General features: G+C 38.2%; 1 long non-coding RNA gene across 2 annotated transcripts; it reads right to left on the reverse strand.

Moving 5' to 3' along the window:
- Window positions 1-5,365: 5,365 nt before the first annotated feature.
- LOC107817620 (uncharacterized) lies at window positions 5,366-8,296 on the reverse strand. 2 transcript variants are annotated; one of them, XR_001655240.2, is made up of 4 exons: window positions 8,076-8,291; window positions 6,506-6,733; window positions 5,881-5,964; window positions 5,366-5,748 (listed from the first exon to the last, which is right to left on the reverse strand). It is a non-coding gene; the product is annotated as an uncharacterized LOC107817620 (long non-coding RNA). The 2 variants fall into 2 exon arrangements; XR_001655239.2 differs by having other exon boundaries at window positions 5,881-6,733; window positions 8,076-8,296.
- Between the last annotated feature and the right edge of the window lie 13,145 nt (window positions 8,297-21,441).

The following is a 21,441-nucleotide window of genomic DNA, read 5'->3' on the forward strand; positions in this document are numbered from 1 at the left end:
GAGGCACTACATGTACGTCGTGTCATGTGAGGTTTACACTGATCATCGGAGTCCCCAGTACTTGTTCAAGCAAAAGGATTTGAATTTGAGGTAACAGAGATGGTTGGAGTTATTGAAAGACTATGATATCACTATATTGTATCATCCGATAAAGGCTAATATGGTGGTTGTTGCCTTGAGTAGGAAGGCGGAGATCATGGGTAGTTTGGCATTTATACCGGTAGTGGAGAGGCCATTGATTGTGGATGTTCAGGCCTTGGCCAATAGATTTGTGAGATTGGATATTTCGAGCCTATTAGGGTTCTTGCTTGTGTTGTGGCACAATCGTCTTTGTTGGAGCGACTCAAGGCTCGTCGGTTTGATGATCCCCACTTGTTAGTGTTGAAAGATACGGTGCAATAGGGTGGTGCTAAAAAGGTTGTGATTGTGGATGATGGTGTTATGCAGCTTCAGGGTCGGATTTGTATTTCGAATGTTGATCATTTGAGAGAGTTGATCCTTGAGGAGGCTCATAACTTACGGTATTCTATTCACCCAGGTATCACAAAGATGTATCATGACTTGAAGCAGTATTATTTGTGGCAGAAGATGAAGAAATATATTGGTGGGCATGTCTCATGGTGCTTGAATTACCAATAGATGAATTATGAACATAAAAAAGTGGGTGGTTTGACTCAGATATTGGTGATACCGGAGTGGAAGTGGTAGCATATTACTATGGACTTTGTGGTAGGCTCACCATGGACTTTGAAGAAAAATGATGTTGTTTGGTTCATTATGGACAGATTGACCAAGTCCAAGCATTTTCTTCTGGTGATGACTTCCTACACTTCAGAGCGGTTGACTCAGATCTACATCACAGAGATTATTCATCTGCATGGTGTGCCCATTTCTTTCATTTCCGACCGTGCACACATTTTACTTCATAATTTTAGAGAGCTTTTCAGCGTGTGTTGGGCACGCGGGTGGAGCTCAACACTCTATTTCATCCGCAAATAGATGGCCAGTCCGAGCGGACTATACAAATCCTTGAGGATATGTTAAGAGCCTGTGTTATTGATTTCGGAGGGTAGTGGGATCAGTTTCTACCATTGGCAGAGTTTGCCTACAACAACATCTACCAGTCCAGCATTCAGATGGCACTGTATGAGACTTTATATGGTAGGCGGTGCCGTTCTCCTATTGGTTGGTTTGATCCTGGTGAGGCCAGGATGTTGGGTACGGATTTGGTTCTTGATACTTTAGAGAAGGTAAAGTTGATTCAGGATCACCTTCGAACATCGCAGAGCAGGCAGAAGAGTTATACAGACAAGTAGGTCCATGATGTGGCTTATATGGAGGGTGAGAAGGTACTTTTGAAAGTTTCTCCTATGAAGGGCATGATGAGATTTTGAAAGAAGGGCAAGTTGAGACCGAGGTTTTTTTGGCCCATTTGAGATCTTAGATAGAGTTGGGGAGGATGCTTATAGGCTTGAATTGCCTCCCAACCTAGCAGGGGTACATCCAGTATTTCATATATCTATTATCATTAAGATAAATCACATGTATTGGACTTCAGGACGGTTCAGCTTGATGAGGACTTGACCTATGAAGAGAGTTGGTAGCCATTCTAGACCGGTAAGTTCGAAAGTTGAGATCTAAAAAAAATTCTTCTATGAATGTGCGCTGGAGAGGTCAGCCGACTGAGGAGGCTAATTGAGAGTCCAAGTTCGATATGAGGAGTATATATCCATATCCTTTTACTAGTCCAGGTACATTTCTATGTTCGTTCGAGGACAAAAGTTTCTTTTAGGGGTGGAGAATGTAAGATAAGTCATTTTGAGATCTAACTTTCTATTTCGTGATTTGAGACCCTACATAGTTCTATTTGATGATTTATGTCTTGCGTGCGTGGTCCGTGTTGATTTCGAGAAAGTTTAAATGTGATTTTTCAAAAAAAATATGATTTTTGAACTTGAAAATGGTTAGAGTTGGCCACGGTCATTATTATTGATAAACGACCTCGGATCGGTATTTTGACGATTCTAGTAGGTATGTATCATGATTTTGTACATTTACGCATATTGGTTGAGCCCGGGTGACCCGAGGTCGTTTCGGCGCTTATTGTAAAAAGTTAAAATTTAAAGTTATGAACTTCGAAATTTTTGAGTTTTGATCCTTGATTCTTGATTGTAGATGTTTTTTTATCTTACGAGCGAGTTTGTATGATGTTATTGTATTTGTGTGGATGTTTGGATTGGGGACCGAGGGACTCGAGTGAGTTTCGGATTGGATTCGGATTGATCCCTAGGACTTGAGTTTGCTGGTACTACAAACATCGCAATTGCAAAGGTCTGTTCGCAAATGCGAGCCTCGCATTTGCGAGTGCTATCTCGCATTTCCGATGCTGGGGGAATTTGGGCAGCTTCGCATTTGTGAAGCTTAGGTCTCTTTTGCGAGGGGTCGATCTTTCGTATTTGCGATGCTTCTATCGCATTTGCGACTTTCGCAATTGGGATGCCTCTGATGTAATTGCGATCTCAGTGGCTCAGGGGATTGATCGCATTTGTCATCAGCTATGCGCTTTTGCGAACATCGCAGCAATACCCGCAGCTAGGTAAAAGTTAAAGATTTCGCGATTTAGCTCATTTTATTCCATCTTTGAGACCTAGACTCCATATAGAGGCGATTTTGGAGAGCAATTTCTTCCCAACTTCATAGATTAGTAACTTTAACTTGTCTTTGTTCAATTTTCATTGCTTTTTCATAGATTTTTATTACTAAATCTATGATTTCATAGAGTACAAATAGAGTTTTTGGGTAGAAATTTAGTATTTTGTATATTAGAGATTCAGATCTCGATTTGAGATGGGATCTCAAAACAAATCACATATTTAGACTCTGGGGAGAATGAGTAAATGGGATATGGTCTTAATTTCGGATTTCGACCACGTAGACCCGGGTTGACTTTTTTGTTGACGTTTCCAAATATGTTAAAGATAGAACCTTTTTGATAATAGGGTAGTTTCTAAAACTTGTTTTGACTTATTTGAAGATTTATTGATTAGATTCGAGTGGTTTAGAGGCTTGTCCTAAAGGTAAAATTTGTTTGGTTGTTGATTTTATTTTGCAAAGAGGTAAATGTGTTGGTTAACCTTGATTTGAGGTAATCGCGATATAATTATGTCTAATTGCTATGTGTTATATGTGTTGGAGGCGGTATATATGCAAGGTGACGAGTGTATATGTGTTTGCTATGGGTTGAGAATGCAGGTAGAACTAGTTATTTATATTTTCTTGCTTCATAAATTATGTTTTTCATACTTTATCTAGATTGTAAGACTCTTTAACTACTTTCATTCGTGTTAGTAGTCATGTTAAGCTTGTTGTGATATTGGGTAGTAAGACTATTGAATTGTTGATTAGATATTTGTTCAAAGTGATGATTACTTCCTATATGGCAAGTTATGTTCAATTGCTCTTCTTGATATTGTTTGTGCTTCCCACCTTGCTTGGTATTGCTTTACATTTTATGCTTGATGAGGAAGAATGAGTTGCATGAAGGGTGTTTTCATGCTTGTGAGGAAGCATGATTTTGCACGAAAGAAGCTTCTGTGTTTTATTTATATATTAATATAATTGTATGAATGGAGTTACCGTGCTTGTGAAGAAGAGTGAATATGCACGAAGGGTGTTTCCGTGCTTGCTATTGTGTTGTACTTGTGAAGAAAAGACTAAAATCAAGAAGGGTGGTGCCGTGATATTTGTTTGATATCTCTTGTTCTTTATTTTACTATATAGACTGAGGATTGGTTATGTTGTTTCGTGGTTATTTTCGAAAGACTTGTTCAGAGTTGCTTGTGGAAGCATAAATTATAGTTTATTTTAGTCGTTTCTTTCTTTCTTTTTTCGTTCGGTATCTTTTTACTTTTATACTTGTTATTTCTCTCTCCTATTATTTATCTTGTCATCTTGCTATTTTACTTGTTATCCTGTTGCTATATCTCTCGTTATTTTTTTTATTGCTTCACTGCACAGGTTTATATGTTGGTCTCTTGTCTTAGTTTCGTCACTACCTCATCGAAATTAGACTCGGCACTTACGGAGTACATTGTATTGGTTGTACTCATACTACACTTTTTATGCACATTTTGGTGTTGGTTCCGGTGGTATCCAGAGACGGACTAGCTTGCTGGTTGAGGAGACTCGAGGTAGTGCTGCACTTTCGTTCGCAGGCCTTGGAGTCACCTATCTCATAGTCCTGTTACCAGTTTATTTGTTTCGAATAATGTGTTGTTATTCCCGACTTTGTATTTAGTTAATTTGTAGACGCTCATGTACTCAGTGACTCCAGTTTTTGGGAGGTGTTAGATGGTCGTGGGTTGTAGACTTGATATATTTCTTTTGAATTCTAGCTTTTATTTGTGATATCATGTTATTTTACATTTTATATTGCCTTATTTATTGTTATATATTGATTTGCCTAGCAAGCGGTGTTAGGTGTCATCATTACTTTTAGATTGGAATTTTGGATTGTGACATTACTATTATGAAGTAGAGAACTGGACACCTTTTTTTTATCCTCTGTTTTTTTAACCATGCTTGTGTTTCAATATAAATTTTCGGGGTGTCATATTGATGTAAAGTTTGAGTCTTTATCATGCTTACATTGTGCATATATCTACTATTTTTATGCACGAGACTTGCTTGGTGAAGATAGGGTGCATCACTTTATATGCTCTATCTGTACATACTGTAATTGTACACGTTTGTAAAGTGAGTATTTTGACTAAAACTTTGCCATTACTTTGTTGCAGGATAGCCATGGAACTAATTGAGCAATGTATCGATATACTCACATTACACTGCTGTACTTTATGAGCAGATATTGGAGCTAAGCTGTTGTAGAGTTCGAGAGCTAGCATGAAAGATATGTTAGTGTCGTAGTTTTTGACTGTCATTTTGTTCATGGTAGTTTAAAATCTTGTATTTTTGTTGTATATTTCAAACAGTTGATATATTTTCTTTATATCAACACAAGTGTAATTGTTCGTGCTTAGCGCGGTCGTAAAAGAAAGTCAAAACATGGTTAAATAATTAACGTCAAAATTTATCTAAAAGAAAACCAAATCTTTCCTAAGCAATTAAAGTTCCTATTACATATAGTGGGAAAGAGCACTTTCTTTTTGCTTAACATACTTTGAACAACAATCTAATAAGCAACCTAAAACAGAGAAATATAATTTACAAATTCATGGTCCTGAGATAGCTCATAAACAAAAATACCAAACAAACAGCCTCAAGATGCAATCTGGACTTTAAGTTCACGTCTTATCCCCTACTCACAAGCCAAAGGTACAACTTACATAATATTGAAAATTGCATCTAACCAATTAAACCTGACTCCACCTTTTATTAAAAAATCAAACCAAGTAGTCTATTCATTCACCTTTACATGCATACATATATGCAATACATGTTAAGATTGAATAATCAAGAATTCAAAAATGACTCTCATACTTGAATAGTCTATGGGTTGTCACCTCCAATTTTGGTACATGAAGAGTCTTCAACGTCATGCAAGTAACATGTGCTGACGTTCTTTGTTAATTTGGTGAGTGACGTTGTCATAAAACCATTGCCCTGTGAAAAGATCAATCTTCAGGTGGCAATTCAATGGTCTCCTCTTCTTCAACAGGTATTTCAATCTTCTCTTTATCAAGCTTTGCTTCTGTTTTAGTTTCAGGGCTATTCTATGTTTTCCTCTCACTACAGAAAAGAAGCTCTCAAATTCATCACTACAGAAAAGCAATAGCTGCTAGAGTGTGTAGCAAATCAGCCACAACCTCATTGAATTAACAAATAAATAGTTTTGTCAAAACACTTGATAAATAAAATTACCATCAGCTCAAATGTTGAGTCTCATAAGTGAGCTTCATTGTATCAAAATCATGTTATTGAATTTGGAATCTGAAACTAAAATATCTGCATCGAAATATCGGTAAGCATAAGGAATTATAAGCTTCAATAGATACAATATTTGACAAAATTGCCAATGCCAAAGGGCAAAAATAATCTACCAAACGGCTATTATCAATGTTGAAAATTAATTACTTATTTTTTTTAGGGCAAGTATTTTCTAAAATGTCTTCTATGAGGATCTATGATTTTTGTCATCTTGCTTTTCTTACCGTTAAAAAAATTCCTTCTCTAGAGTTCCAACAGGGAAGTGCCTAAAGAATGTAGTTCGAAAAATAATTTAAAAAGCTAGGTATAACATCTTTATGCAACAAAAATAGACTACAAGATATAGAATTTTTAGCTTGAGATGCCATAGGAAATCAGCAACTTGAACTTAACTATTTACAATATCATGCACAATTATAAAGTAACTACGAGCACCATGCTGCTAAAAGAATGTTAAACTCAAAACTATCGTTAGCTCAAGATAGTTGCCACGTGAAAGGCCATAGAGCAAATGACACTGCATCCATGATATAAATCGGTAAGTTAAAAAAGCACTAACCTTGGATAGTATTCATGTCTGACTACTTCTGCTATCCATCAAAAGAACTTCCATGATAAGAAAGGACAATATAAAAACTAACTCTCACCTATCCTCCACTTCTATCTTCAACTGGAAAACTCACTAACTCGTATTTTTCACGGTCCTCCGAATGCTATGCGGCTTTTACGCAATTACAGCAAGAGTGATTCCAAGTGCTTTCGCGCTATGACACATTCCTCCATTCAACTGCAATAACAACCAGAAGTTCAACCAAATAAATCTTGAGCAAACCTAACTGAAACATCAAACAAATGTAAATTTATATCATGATCAAACCAAAACTGTCATACCACTTCCCCAATAAGCAGCAAAAAGTGAACAACTTCTGCCCATACCGAAATTAGAAAAGAAGAGAAAGACTTTTTACATCTAAAATCACAACTCGGTCTATGTAGTATTACTTTTGAAAACAGAATTTAAGAATTTAAAGAAGTATAGGTCAACTAACTCAACCCGGACTCAATAAATTAGGAAGTAAAAAGAGCACGTTCAAACAAAATTCAAGACAATAATATGTGGCAGCTTACATTAATAAGTTTTCTTGCTACCTTAGGCTCGCTGATGGATACCAAGTTTTCCTCAACCTTAGTAGTCCCCCTCAGTTTCATTCAACAAGGAATAGAATAATATAACTTTGAATCACATGCATGCATGAATCAATTCTAACATATCTATAAGGAAGAGATCCGCAAGAGCAGGTGATAAAACTAATACTACAACAGTTATTTGATGTAATTCTCAAAGTCTAGCAAATTGGAGTACCAATGAAAAGTTAGGCAAATGGGTCTGTTTAAAAAGCATTAAACCACAAATATTTGTATTTCAGGAAGATGACTAAATTAGACTTGTTTTTTTTATTTAAAAAAAAAAAGCAGGACAAAATAAAATGAGCGATAACACAACACAAGAATCCCAACAATTTCTTGAGCATTGAAATTTTCATCGTTGTGAAGTTCTAAAAATCAGGGACAAAATGTTTTGGTTCAAACAATTTGTTGAACATTGAAATTTTCGATTTTCATGAAACCAACACAAGAATTCATCAGAGTACAACTAAGTCCAGAAACTTTACTTGTTTTTTTTATTTAAAAAAAAAAAGCAGGACAAAATAAAATGAGCGATAACACAACACAAGAATCCCAACAATTTCTTGAACATTGAAATTTTCATCGTTGTGAAGTTCTAAAAATCAGGGACAGAATGTTTTGGTTCAAACAATTTGTTGAACATTGAAATTTTCGATTTTCATGAAACCAACACAAGAATTCATCAGAGTACAACTAAGTCCAGAAACTTTAAGGATCTTCAGATTTTAGATAGGATAGTCCAACTAAGCATTCATCCTCGGTCCTCACTCAACATTAGTACAAAAAAAACCCAATTTTGCAGCTTTAAAAATGTTCTAAATTCATCGTTCAGATACAATGCTAACAGAAAACAGAATCATCGGCTATGAAAGAAAGAAATGTAGGAAGCAACTCAACAAAAATAAAATGGAGCAAGAAGAATTAGAGTATTGGGGACTTGCCTGATAGAACAATTTGATAAGTTGAGAGAACCGTAAATTCTCGCACCTTTGAGCACCCGATCCATGGAGATTGGTTGATTCAGATTCATGTGAAGAAAGAAAAAGAGATGGAGGCATTTTGTTGTCAGTAGACTGCAAACGTCGGTAAGAGAAAGAAGAAGAGACGGAGCAGGATTGAAGAAGTGACTTTTCAGGAGACTCGGTTAAAAATTAAACGGAAAAGGTTAAAAATTGTCCTCAAGCTATCAAAAATAGCTTAAATATACCCTCCGTTTATTTTTGGTATCAAATTTGTACTCGCCGTCTAAAAATTGGACCATTATTACCCTAAAACTAACGATTGCCACATCAGCTTTTGGACATACTTAAATATTACGGAAAAATAGTCAAAATTGCCCTCAAACTATCGAAAATAGCTCAATTATATCCTCCGTTTTGTGTTTGGTACCAAATATATCCTTGACGTCTAAAAATTGGATCATTACTGTCCTAAAAACTAACGGTCGTCACATAAGCTCATGTGAACAACAAAAGTCTATCTCCAACATACGGTCCTCCATCTTGACAAAAGTCCCCACGTGTCACACCTCCTTTTTCTCCGGGGATAGGAGAATTTTTCCAATTAAAGTGACATTAATCGAAATGGGATTATTTTATTTATTCAGAGTCGTCACTTGGAATAATTTATGGTGTCCTAAGCCAGCGATTTATTTTATATCCCAAATCGAGGAAATTTGACTCTATTTTTGTGGTCTACGAACAAAAAAGACCGGGTAAGGAATTCTATTAACCCAGGAGAAGGTGTGAGGCACTCTCGAGTTCCGTGGTTTTAGCACGGTCGCTCAACTATTAATGATTGGCCTATTTATCTGATTTAATACATGCTTAAAACCTATTGTGCATTTTTAAATTTTAACCGCTTTTAATTATTTATGAAACTTATTTGAATAAGTCGCGATGTTGCACACTCATTTATTTTTATACATATTGAGAATCACGTCACGTGAAATGCACCCACGATTTACAACATGCTTATTTTTATTATTATTCGAAGTTGAAGTCAAGTCGCGTGAAACGCACACTTGAGTTGGGGTTTACATATCGTGACTATGCCACGGGAACTGTACCCATAGTCACGATGATTTATTAATCGCGCCTAAAGCAAACTACGAATATTCGTAAGTTATTTTCCTAAACTAGTTTGAGATTATTTCTGAAGCTATTGAACTCCGGAGGTTATTGTGAATGTCGTACGTATTATGGAAGTCATTTGAAGTTATATTAATTTATGCAGGAGAGCTAGCTTACATGTTTATTGGGAACATGCCAACAATTTAATTAATTCTTCTTGCCTTGGACCCAAAACGTGAGTCATTTAACATTACTCACTAATGATGCTAAAATTAATTTGCAAACAAATCATATGACCCACTTATCAATTAATTATAAACTAACCAAACTAAACTAAGACAGAATACTACTTAATAAACCTCAAACAACTAATTAGAGATATTACGCGAATAATCAAACTTATGAGCATTTATATCAATGTAATCTAGCACACTCTATTCTAACAAATAAACATCCAACATGATAAATTCAAAGAGAAGTTTAAAGAGAAGATGAACCTTTATTGCTAAAATTTCCAGCAGGTACAGTGAAGAGAAGCTCCAAAACAGCAGAAATCCAAAACCAGCGCTTAACCAGGACCTCAAACGACAGAACTCTAACACGACTTCACTTCGGCGTTGGCTTTTGACGGTATTTTTTGGGGTTAATTTTGGGTGCTTTGAAGCTGTATTTTGGGGTATTTTGGAGTGTTATATGGGGTGATGAATTGCTGGATTTTTCGAAAGAAAGAGGAAGAAGAAATGACACGAGTACAAATTCTCTTAGCGTAGAAGAAAAAGAAAAATTCTCTCCATTCCCTCCTCCCTATTTTTTTTCTCTTTCTCCCTTTTTTTTCCTCACATTTCTCTTCTATTTATAGAAAAAAAATTCGAAATTTTAATTTTATTTTTTTAATTAAAAAGAATTTCCACTTCCCATTTTTCTTATTTAAATTCTCCACTTTTATTTACTTTTATCTTTTAATTTCTTACTTTTTTTACCTTTATTATATTTAAATTTCCACTTTCATACTTTTCTTTTTTTATTTCCCACTTATTTTACTTTTCCTTTTTTTTAAATTTCCACTTACTTTACTTTTATTAAAAAAAAAATCAGATACCCTTACTTTTATTTTTTAATTCCATCTTTATTTTACTTTTTATTTTTTAAAATTTTCACATTCTTTTACTTTTATTTTTTTAATTTTCCACTTTCTTTTACTTTTTTTATTAAATAATTTTTACCTACTTTTACTTTACTTTTTAATTTTATATTTCTACTTTTCCTATTTTTTAATTCCCATCCGAAATTTATTTTTAAAAAAATTAATTTTTATTTATTTTCGTTTTTTTAATTCATTTTATTTAAAAATAAAGATAAAAATAAAAATAAAAATAATACTAATAGTAATAATTGAACTTTTAAATTATTATTAACAAAGCTAAAAAAATATATATTAAAATTTCTGAAAATATTTACATAGTAGAAGGTGATAAAAATTCAAATATAGTCAAAAATTAGGTGCTCACACCACGAATAAATTTTTTTTCTCCATTTTCTGTGAGGGGTTGCTGTATTTCTCGTGAAGGCGCAGTGAAGCACTTCAGGTGGCCCGCTAGCTAGGCCAGTGAGAAGGGGAATGATTAGGTGGTGTCTAAAAAATGTATCTTTGTATGAGGTTTTGGGTCTAGGTCTTATTTGCGGTCGGTCTTCTTTTCTTTTCTGTTGATGAAGGCTGAAAGTGGAAAAGTATAGTATTTTAGAGGATGGTTTCATTCTAATGGTTTTCGAGTTTTTTATGAGAGTTGTTTTTAAAAGTATATATCTCTACAACTGATCTATGACCTATTTGAGATATGAGATTGGATAGCTAGCCATAGGAGTACTGCAATATACAGCTTTTGTTGTTCTCCACCATTTTTGTGATAAGATTTATGATTTTAAGTGATAAAAGTTGGTATTTTATTTCTTGTATAGTATATTGATTTTTTTTTATAGATTTGTGAATCTTAATAATAGCCCAACTAAATTTTTCATAATAAGATTGGTGTAACTTTAATTATTTGGAAGGAGCAACACTTCGATGAGTCAACGAATGAAAATGGAGAAAGAAATTTTATTCGTGGGGGCTTTTGTCAAGATGGAAGACCGTTTGTTGGAGATAGACTTTTGTTATTCACATGAGCTTATGTGACGGCCGTTAGTTTTTAGGGCAGTAATGGTCCAATTTTTAGACGTCAAGGACATATTTGGTACCAAACACAAAACGGAGGATATAATTGAGCTATTTTCGATTGTTTGAGGGTAATTTTGACCCTTTTCCCGTAATATTTAAGTATGTCCAAAAGCTGATGTGGCAACCGTTAGTTTTAGGGTAATAATGGTCCAATTTTTAGACGGCGAGGACAAATTTAGTACCAAAAACAAACAGAGGGTATATTTGAGCTATTTTTGATAGTTTGAGGACAATTTTGACCCTTTTCCAAAAATTAAAAGGAGCGACTGAAAAGAAACGACTTGTCAGTATTTTTTTTCCCGTACAGAGCACATAAATATAAAAGCGGAAAATAAGTATAAAAAATCTAGAAAAAGATAAATGTGATTCCTGAGATGAGAGAGGTGCCATTTAGCAATTATTGTCCCTTCTTTATATTTATATATAGATATATAGATAGATAGATATATATAGATTATATATAGATTGTATTTCGTTTCTTAGTTGCTTATGACTTGTGACATTAGTTCTTGGGTAGATTGTATTGGATTCCATGTATTTATTTTATTATTTATATTATTAAATTTTATTGAGGATTATTATTGTGTTGGTTGGTTCACGTAGCGGGTTTTAATTAGGTGTCATCACAATTGGTGAACTTTAGACCGTGACACTAGTTTGAATTTATACTCGGTAGATCTACTATGGAGGTTATATTCTTGCTAAAAAGATTGATGAAAATTTATCGTGAAAGGATAAAGGATCTACACATGTATTTATTGAACGAGAGGAAACATATGATGGAGTACCACTAAAGGTCATTTGGTAGGTGATATAGAAGAAAGTAATTCATATTAAATATATACATGTCATAAAGGACGTGTATAAAGGAGTATAATGTGAGAACGTTAGTGGGAGATTGATGTTAGGCCAAAATGCTATACTTTTAGTACATTACTCGCCTTACATGTTGTTAGTTTAGTGGTTAATTTTGCGACGTTTGAGCTAAATTATGTTATTTTATATGTAGGAGCATCGGAAGACAAAGACGAGTGAAGGTTGCACAAAAAGAGGACGAAAATGCAAGAAAAGAGCACAAAAATGCCCAAGTACCCAAACATTGCTACAGACCACGCTTCGTGAGGTCTATAGCCAGCTTGATCACGCTAAGACCAGGCTTCGCGAGGTCTATAGCTAGCTTGACCGCGCTATAGACCGGACTTCGCAAGGTCTATAACCAGGTTGACCGCGCTATAAGCCTGGCTTTGCGAGGTCTATAGCCTGGTAATTAAAGGTCGTGGGTTAAAAGTCTCCAACCCAGATTTGGACTCAAGGACTTCAACCCTAGCCTATAAATACTCCCTAAACATGTCTAAGAGGGGGGAGGACGTTTTTAGAGCAAGTTCGGCCTAAAGAAGACGTTTTTGGAGAGGGGATTCGACTTAAGGAGGCAAGAACACGCTAGGAGTAAGGCGAAGAATTCTTCTACGAGTTTTTTACTTCCTTCTTTCTATTCCCATTATTGGTAATGAATTCTAGTATTGTACTTTTGCATACTATTATGAATAGCTAATTTGTTATCTAGAGTTTTGATGAAACCTTTTGTAGGATGAATTCTTATTACGTTTTTATATAATTAGGTCGTTGGATTTCTCTACTTGTTCAACTACGTGTTTATTGTTGTTGATTGAATGGCCATCAATTGATTGTGCCTATTTAGTGTGTATATTTCTCAAGAGAGAGTACGCATTTAGGTAGTGTTGAACAACATCACTCCTAACGTATGTGAGAGATCAATACGGAGGGTTTAAAGGCGGGATTAGAGATAACGAAACCTTGGTGCGATCGTAGTGAGCGATGAACTAGTCCCAACTAGCGTAGTTCGAGAGAATACATCTATTAAATTGTGGTAGTTGCTCGAGAGAGAGCTACGACACCCAAAGTACTCACGATCGGTAGAGAATACTTAGGCGAAATTATAAAAGGCGTAACAGGAAGAATTCCAACAATTGGGGAAATCATAACTCTAGACCTCCTTAATCTTTTCTCCAATCTCCAGTATCTTTAGTTGTTAGTTAATTAGTTAAACATAAGAATCTTTATATTTATAACTTAGGAATTGTTCGAGCTTGTCTTCTTAGTGATAGTCAACAGTTGTAGCGAAACCTTAGTTCTCTGTGGGATTCGACTCCGGACTTTTAGACCGAATTATATTTGCAGTGACCGCTTATCCTTTTTAGGACTAGAGTTGGGCATGATCAGAGATACAAAGGAATTTCCCATAGCAGTAGGTCTACACAGGGATCGACATTGAGCCCTTACTTATTTACGCTAGTTATGGAGGCACAAATGAGGCAATTTGTTGAGGCTTTAAATGCTCAAAAGAGATAATATTATGAATAGTAGCCAATAGCAGTGTGCATTAGAGACAGAAATTGAGGTGCCAATAGAGGAGTCCACAATAGAACATCAACAATTAATCAAACTAGAATTTGAGGATGTCAATGTTGTAGAAGAGATACTTAAGTCAACCAAGGATAATGAGTATACATATTTAGTTGACTCTACTGTCATTGGTGTTGATGATGTTGACAGTCCCAAAGTTCATGTAGTTGAGTGCATTGGTCCACACTCCAAGCATTTTTTCACATTGTGTTTGGATGATGATATAGAAATAGAGCCATCCGAGCCACTTGAGGAGTCAAGGAATGAGGAACAATGTGCCTACATTCTGGAATTCTTCTTGCCAAAAAGTCGGGATTACACACCTCATCTAAAGGCCAAGAATTGCAGAATACTATATTATTTCCTTGGGCCAGTTAGATTCAGTCCACCACCCCAGGAGCATAATCATAAGCTTGAAGCAAAACTTAGGGCTCAATTCATAAGCTCGAGGTGGAGGCAAAAAGTGATTCGCGTTGTGATGCGACGTTAAGTCAAGCGCTTGTTGGGAGGCAACCCAGATTTACTTATTTTTTTTATTTTTATTTTTTATTCTTTATTTTTTATTATTATATTATTCTTATAGTGTTGTTTTTTATTTCTCTAGGAGCATGAGAAGCAAGGCAGTTGGAAGAAAGTAAAAGCAAGTGAGATGGTTAGAACTAAGTGTGGGGTGCCCGCAGAAAGAACCAAGTATGAGAGAAGTCTGAGTACCCCATGGGGTGCCCCCATGAGCTGCTAATGTTTCTTCCTTTGGCCTACCAGGGAGTTTCTTTTACCCTCTTATATTTATGGGTGTGCATTGGAGACAATGCACAATTTTAAATGTGTGGTGAGGAGATTATTTGGGTGACTTTCTATGCTATTTTAGTTGTGTTAGTTTAATTGAATAATTAATTTTTTTTTTAAAAAGATTGGACTTTTCCCGACGATGGATCTATTAGACAGTTTTCTTGAGGGTTTAAAGTCTAGCAAAAGCCGCAATTTTTTTTTTAAAAAATCCAAAAATATTTCCTTTATTTTTGTAGGTAGTAATAATCCCCTGTGATTTTTCTTTATGCCTCGGTTCTTTTTTATGGGATGTAATTTGAACCGGGTCATAGTTTTTTATTTTTAGAGTAGAATAGGATTTAGGAAAAAAAAGAAGGAAGATGAGATTTCTAAGCGCCTTTTACTTGTTTGATAGTAGCATATTTAGGCTCTAGCATGTGTATTACCTTCCCTATACTTTGAAATTGCTTATGATGCCTTATTGAGTTAGATAGCATATCTATTGACGCCTATATCTCATTTTCTTGGCTCGTGTTCACTTTGTGCTTAATGCTTAATATTTTGTGGCTCCGTGAATACTTATAATTGTTTGAAAATTGGAATAGAACCGTCCTTAATGAGTCATGTGCCCTGTATGGTGAGAAATTGTATAGTTCGTGTCATTACATTAGAGTCTAGAACTTGCCCGGCATGTGAGTTGAACCGAAATTTTAGGTTTTTCTCGGTTTGAAAACTGATTTTAGGCTTTCTTTGATTTGTTTGAGGTTAATACTTTATCCCTAGTCAACCCTTTTGAGCCTATAAACTTTAATTTGGCAACCACATTACAAGTCTATACCCCTTTATTCTTAATTGTCATTGTTTTGATCGTTTTACCTCTTAAAGCGCTTTAATTATAAAATGAGCGCTAGAAGAAATAAGGAGAAAACTTGGGTGGCTTTTGAGTGGAACCAATGAAAGAACGAAATGTGCAATTATATTGTAAGGAATACACCACTAGCAGTGATGGTAGAAAAGAAAAGAAAAAAGAAGAAAAAAAAAGTATTGTTGAAAAAAAGAAATATGTAGCAAAAGAAAATAAGAATATCTTGTCCTTGCTAGTGGGTATGAATTAAAGTAGTGCTTAAAAAAAGAGAAAATATTTCTGAGAGTGATATTGTTTGTGAAAGTGAAATTGTGTTGAAGAAAAATGCGCTTAAAGTTAAGTTTGTGATGTGTTAAAATGCTTAGGAAGGTTAGTCACTATTCTTAAATTTATCCTACCCGTTCCTTAGCCCACATTACAACCATGAAAAAGTACTAATTGATTTTAGATTGAGAAATCCTACATTAGTAGAGGTTTACATAATGGGCAAGCAGATGGTACTTTGTGCATGCAAGTGTAACGACCCGGCCGGTCGTTTCGAGAGTTATAGCCCTGTTTTCCCCATTTCTACTTCTTTTTGTGTTATTCAGCTATATTATGTTATATCGGGTTAGTTGGTTCGGGACCAGAGTGGTTTCAGAGTGAATTGAGACACTTAGTCTCTTAAGTAGAAACTAAAGTTGAAAAGTCAATCGGATGTTGACCTATGTGTAAACGATCTCGGATTTGAATTCTGATGGTTCCATTAGCTCTGTTAGGTGATTTTGGACTTAGGAGTGCGTCCGGAATGTGATTTGGAGGTCCGTGGTAGAATTAGGCTTGAATTGGCGAAATTGAAAATTTGGCGATTTTGGTCGGTAGTGAAAAATTTAATATTGGGGTCGGAATGGAATTCTGGAAGTTGGATTAGGTTTGTAATGTCATTGGTGATGTGTGTGCAAAATGTGAGATCATTCGGACGTGGTTTGGTTGGTTTCGACATCGGTTGCCGAATTTGAAAATTTAGAAGTTCTTAGGCTTGAATCCGAGGCTAATTTGATGATTTAATGTGGTTTTGAGTGATTCGAAGGTTCGACTAAGTTAGTATGTTGATATATGACTTGTTGGTATTTTTGGTTAAGGTCCCGAGGGCCTCGGGGTGATTCCGGGTGGTTAACAGATTTGTCGAAGTTGAAAAATGCAGCTGAAGTTGCTGCTACTGCTATTTTCGCACCTGCGGAAGAAAGCCTCGCAGGTACGAGGCCGCTGGTGCGCATGGGGAGTGCGCAGGTGTGGGAAATGCTGGGCTAGGCAGGTTGCGCAGGTGCGAGTTGGAGGTCGCATCTGTGAGCCCGCAGGTGCGAACCTGGGGTGCAGATGCGGAAAGGGGGATGCTGGGCAGGCTTTGCAGAAGCGGAGGAAACGCGCAGGTGCGCCTTCGCAGGCGCAGGGTTATGGGTCGCAGATGAGGAAGCTGGGCTCCTAAGTGAGTTCCACACTTGCGATGGATTTTTCCGCAGGTGCGGTGGTGCAGAAGCGTGAAAGTTTCCGCATGTGCGAAAAACCTAGGCAGAAACCATAAATAGAACCCTTTGCGAATTTGGTTCATTTCCACCATTTTCAAGTCCGTTTTTGGAGCTTTTGGAGGGATTTTTGAAGGGTGATTCAAGGGCTATTAGTGAGGTAAGTTGCTTGAGCCCTAATACTCGTATATATGGTGATGTTTCCATTGTTTAATCATTTTAATTAGTAAAAATGAGGGGTTAGGGCTTGGAATTTTTGTAGAGTAATTTAAGGATTTGAAGGACCAAAAGATGTCGAATTTTGATGAATTTGGTATGGTTAGGTTCGTGAGGGAATGAGCTTTCTAGTTTTGTGAATTTTGTCAGATTTCGAGATGTGGGCCCAGGGGCCGGGTTTGAGCTAATTTCGGGTTTTGGTCTAATTTTGTAGCTTTTCTTGTGGAATTCATTCCATTAGCGCGTATTGATGGTATTGTACTGATTGTGAATAGATACGGAGCATTTGGATGCTGAGTCCAGAGGCAAGAGCATTGCGGGGTAGTGATTTGACCGGTTTGAGGTATGTAATGATTGTAAATCTAGTCCTGAGGGTACGAAACCACGGATTTTGTATCATTCTACTATTTTTAGTGACGCACATGCTAGGTGAAGGGCGTGTGGGCGTGCACTGTTGGGGATTGTGACTTGGTCCGTCTCGTAGCTACTGTAAAGTTGCATACTTTGTTGAAACTATATGATACTTATATGTTTTAGAAAGAGTTTTCTGTAAATTGGGCTGAATGCCATGTTTGGGCCTTGCGCCAGTGCTGTTTGGACCCTTAGGGTCTTTTTCTTACTATCCTCTCATTGTTTTCGATTGAAAATCTATACTCAGTCATGTTTATACTTGTTTACCGCATACCTCAGTTTTATGACTCTATTTTGATGCATATAAATATTTCGGGCCGAATGCCTTATTTTACTGAAATGCCCGAGTGGCTTGAGAGGTTTATGACTGAGTGAGGCCGAGGGCCTGATTTGTGAGGATGAGTGTGGATCGGGGCTGCCCACCTGCAGCATACTTTATTATTATAGCACGTGAGTTGTCCGTGCAGCAAGTGAGTTGTCCGTGCAGATTATAGCATTTGGGCTGAAGGATCCCCTCCGGAGTCTGTACACACCCCCAGTGAGCGCAGGTACCTACTGAGTGCGAGTGTCGAGTGCCGAGTGCTGAGTGACTGGGAGGCATGAGTGATTGTGAGGTATGCCCGAGTGGCAAGAGTGATCGTGAGGTATGCCCGAGTGTCAAGAGTGATTGTGAGGTTTGCCCGAGGGGCTGTATATGTGTGATGCTTTGCCCGAGGGGCTGTTTATGATTTCATCATTTTTGCTTACCTTTGCATTTCTCCTCTGTTTGAAAGGTGTTGAAAAATATCCTTAAAGGAGTTTTTTACTGAAACTGGGTTTAAACGAGATACTTTGATTCAAATCCTGATTTTAAAAGCATGTGGTATTTTACTGAGCTTTCATGATATGAACGTTATATGCTTTATTGCTCATCACTACTGCTCAGTCTTTATTTATTGTTGTTACTTACTGAGTTGGTGTACTCATGTTACTCCCTGCAACTTGTTTGCAGATCTAGGTGTAGCTGGACAGGGTAGCAGTTGTTGATTGTTCTGGTTGCAGATTATTTTCTCGGAGATAGCAAGGTAGTTGTTTGGCGATCGCAGCTCCTGCTCTTCTCCCTCTTATCTTCCTCTAGTTGTATTTAGCTATTTTCCAGGCTGAGTTAGCCTTGATATTGTTAGACAGATTGTAGTAGATGCTCATGACTAGTGACACCCCGATAGGCGCCATCACGACAGGGGTTAGTTTGGGTCGTGACAGATTGGTATCAGAGACTATGTTACATAGGTCTCACGAGTCATGAGCGGGTTTAGTAGAGTCTTGCGGATCGGTACAGAGACGTATGTACTTATCTTCGAGAGGCTGCAGAACCTTTAGGAAACTTCACATTCTTGAATTCTTGTCATGCGAATTTGTGCGAGGTTGTTTCATTCTCTCACAGATGGTGAGGACTCGTGCTACCGGTCAGGAGGGCCAGCCACCAGTACCACCAGCCAGGGCCGCGAGAGGTCGAGGCCGCAGTAGAGGCCATGGTAGGGGCAGAGGTGCAGCCCGCACAACAGCTGGGGCAGTACCTGCAGATCCACCGGTTGTCCCAGATCAGGACCAGGTTCCAGTTATTGATGCACCAGCTCAGGCACCACCTGTGCCTATTGTGATTCTAGGCCTTCAGGAGGCCCTAGCTTAGATTCTGACAGCGTGTACCGGCCTGGCTCAGGCGGCCTCTATTTCGACGGTCGCAGCCACTTCTTAGGCCAGGGGAGGCACTCAGACTCCCATCGCTCGCACACCCGAGCATGTTATTCAGGGACTTCAGACACCGGAGGCACCACCAGCCCAGCCGGTTGTAGTTGCTCAGGATTATGTGGTTCATGCTATGCCTGAGGATGATCAGCGTAGGTTGGAGAGATTTGGGAAACTCCAGAAACCACCTTTCAGTGGCACAGAGAGAGAGGATGCTCAAGACTTTTTGAACAGGTGTCAGAGGATACTCCGTACTGCCGGTATTCTGGAGACTTGTGGGGTCTCATTCACTACCTTTCAGATCTCTGGGGATGCACTCAGATGGTGGGAGACTTACGAGAAGCGTAGGCCTATTGGCGCAACACCCCTTACTTGGCAACAGTTCTCTGTGGTCTTTTTGGAGAAGTTCGTGCCTCGATCCCGCAGAGAGGAGCTGCGCAGACAGTTTGAGCGGCTTCGCCAGGGTGATATGTTTGTGACACAGTATGAGATGCAATTCTCTGAGTTGTCCCATCATACTATCTGGTTGGTTCCCACGGACAGAGAGAGGATCATGAGGTTTATTGATGGCCTCACTTATCAGCTACAATTGCTCATGACCAGGGAGCGGGCTTCGGGTGCTACCTTTGATGAGGTTGTCGACATTGCTCGGCAGATTAAGATGGTTCGCGGTCAGGAGAGGGTTGAGAGGGAGGCCAAGAAGACTCGTGGTCAGGGTGGATTCAGTGGTGCTCCTTTTGGGGGTCAGTTTTAGCACGGTAGAGGTCGTCATTTCAGACAGGCTCATTCAGCTTGGCCATTTCACCATGGTGCATTATCTGTCCAAGGTTCTCACAGTTCTCATCAGGGCCACTCATCACTTAGTGCCCTTCCAGCTCAGAGTTCGTCCCGTGCTCCACCTGTTCAGGGCTCTTCCATACCAGGTTCTTCTACCAGTTATCCCGGTGCTAGGGGTTCCCTTCAGTTTCCGCCGCCAGCACCAGGGAGTTATTTTGAGTGTGGGGAGCTTGGGCATATGTGGAGGTAGTGTCCTCGTCGTCATGGAGGTCCAACTTAGCAGAGGAGTCAGCCTTCGACTACAACACCAGTTACCTCACCACCTGCCCAGTCAGCTCGGGGTGGAGGTCAGTCAGCTAGAGGTCGCCCTAGAGGGGGAGACGAATCAGGGGGTGGTCAGGCCCGTTTCTATGCTCTCCCTGCCAGACCAGATGCTATTGCTTCAGATGCTGTGATTACAGGTATTGTCTCAGTTTGTCACAGAGATGCCTCAGTATTATTTGACCCGAGTTCCACGTATTCATATGTTTCCTCGTATTTCGTCCATTTTTTGGATATGCCCCGTGAGTCTCTAGTTTCTTCTGTTCATGTATCTACTCCTGTGGGCGATACTATTATTGTGGACAGCATATATAGGTCATGTGTTGTGACTATTGGGGGTCTGGAGACCCAGGTGGACCTTTTGCTGCTCAGTATGGTCGACTTTGATGTGATATTGGGTATGGATTGGTTATCTCCATGTCATGTTGTTCTAGATTGTCACGCTAAGATGGTGACGTTGACTATACCGGAATTCCGAGGGTTGAGTGGAGCGGTTTTATAGATTATGTACCAAGTAGGGTGATTTCATATTTGAAGGCTCAACGCATGGTTGAGAAGGGTTGCCTATCTTATTTGGCTTTTGTGAGGGATGTTAGTGCATAGACTCCTGTCATTGATTCTGTTCTGGTGGTACGAGATTTTCCGGATGTGTTTCCTGCAGACCTGCCGGGCATGCCGCCTGACAGGGATATTGACTTTGATATTGATTTGGTGCAGGGCACTCAGCCCATTTCTATTCCACCGTATCATATGGCACCGGCAGAGTTGAAGTAATTGAAAGAACAACTTCCGGAACTCCTTGATAAGGGGTTTATTCGGCCTAGTGTGTCACCTTGGGGTACACCGGTTCTATTTGTGAAGAAGAAGGATGGTTCCATAAGAATGTGTGTTGATTATAGGCAGTTGAACAAGGTCACAGTCAAGAACAAGTATCCTTTGACTCGTATTGATGATTTATTCGACCAGCTTCAGGGAGCGAGGGTGTTCTCCAAGATTTATTTGAGGTCCAGT

Source organism: Nicotiana tabacum, chromosome 19 (assembly GCF_000715075.1).
Source record: "Nicotiana tabacum cultivar K326 chromosome 19, ASM71507v2, whole genome shotgun sequence".
NCBI lineage: Eukaryota > Viridiplantae > Streptophyta > Magnoliopsida > Solanales > Solanaceae > Nicotiana > Nicotiana tabacum.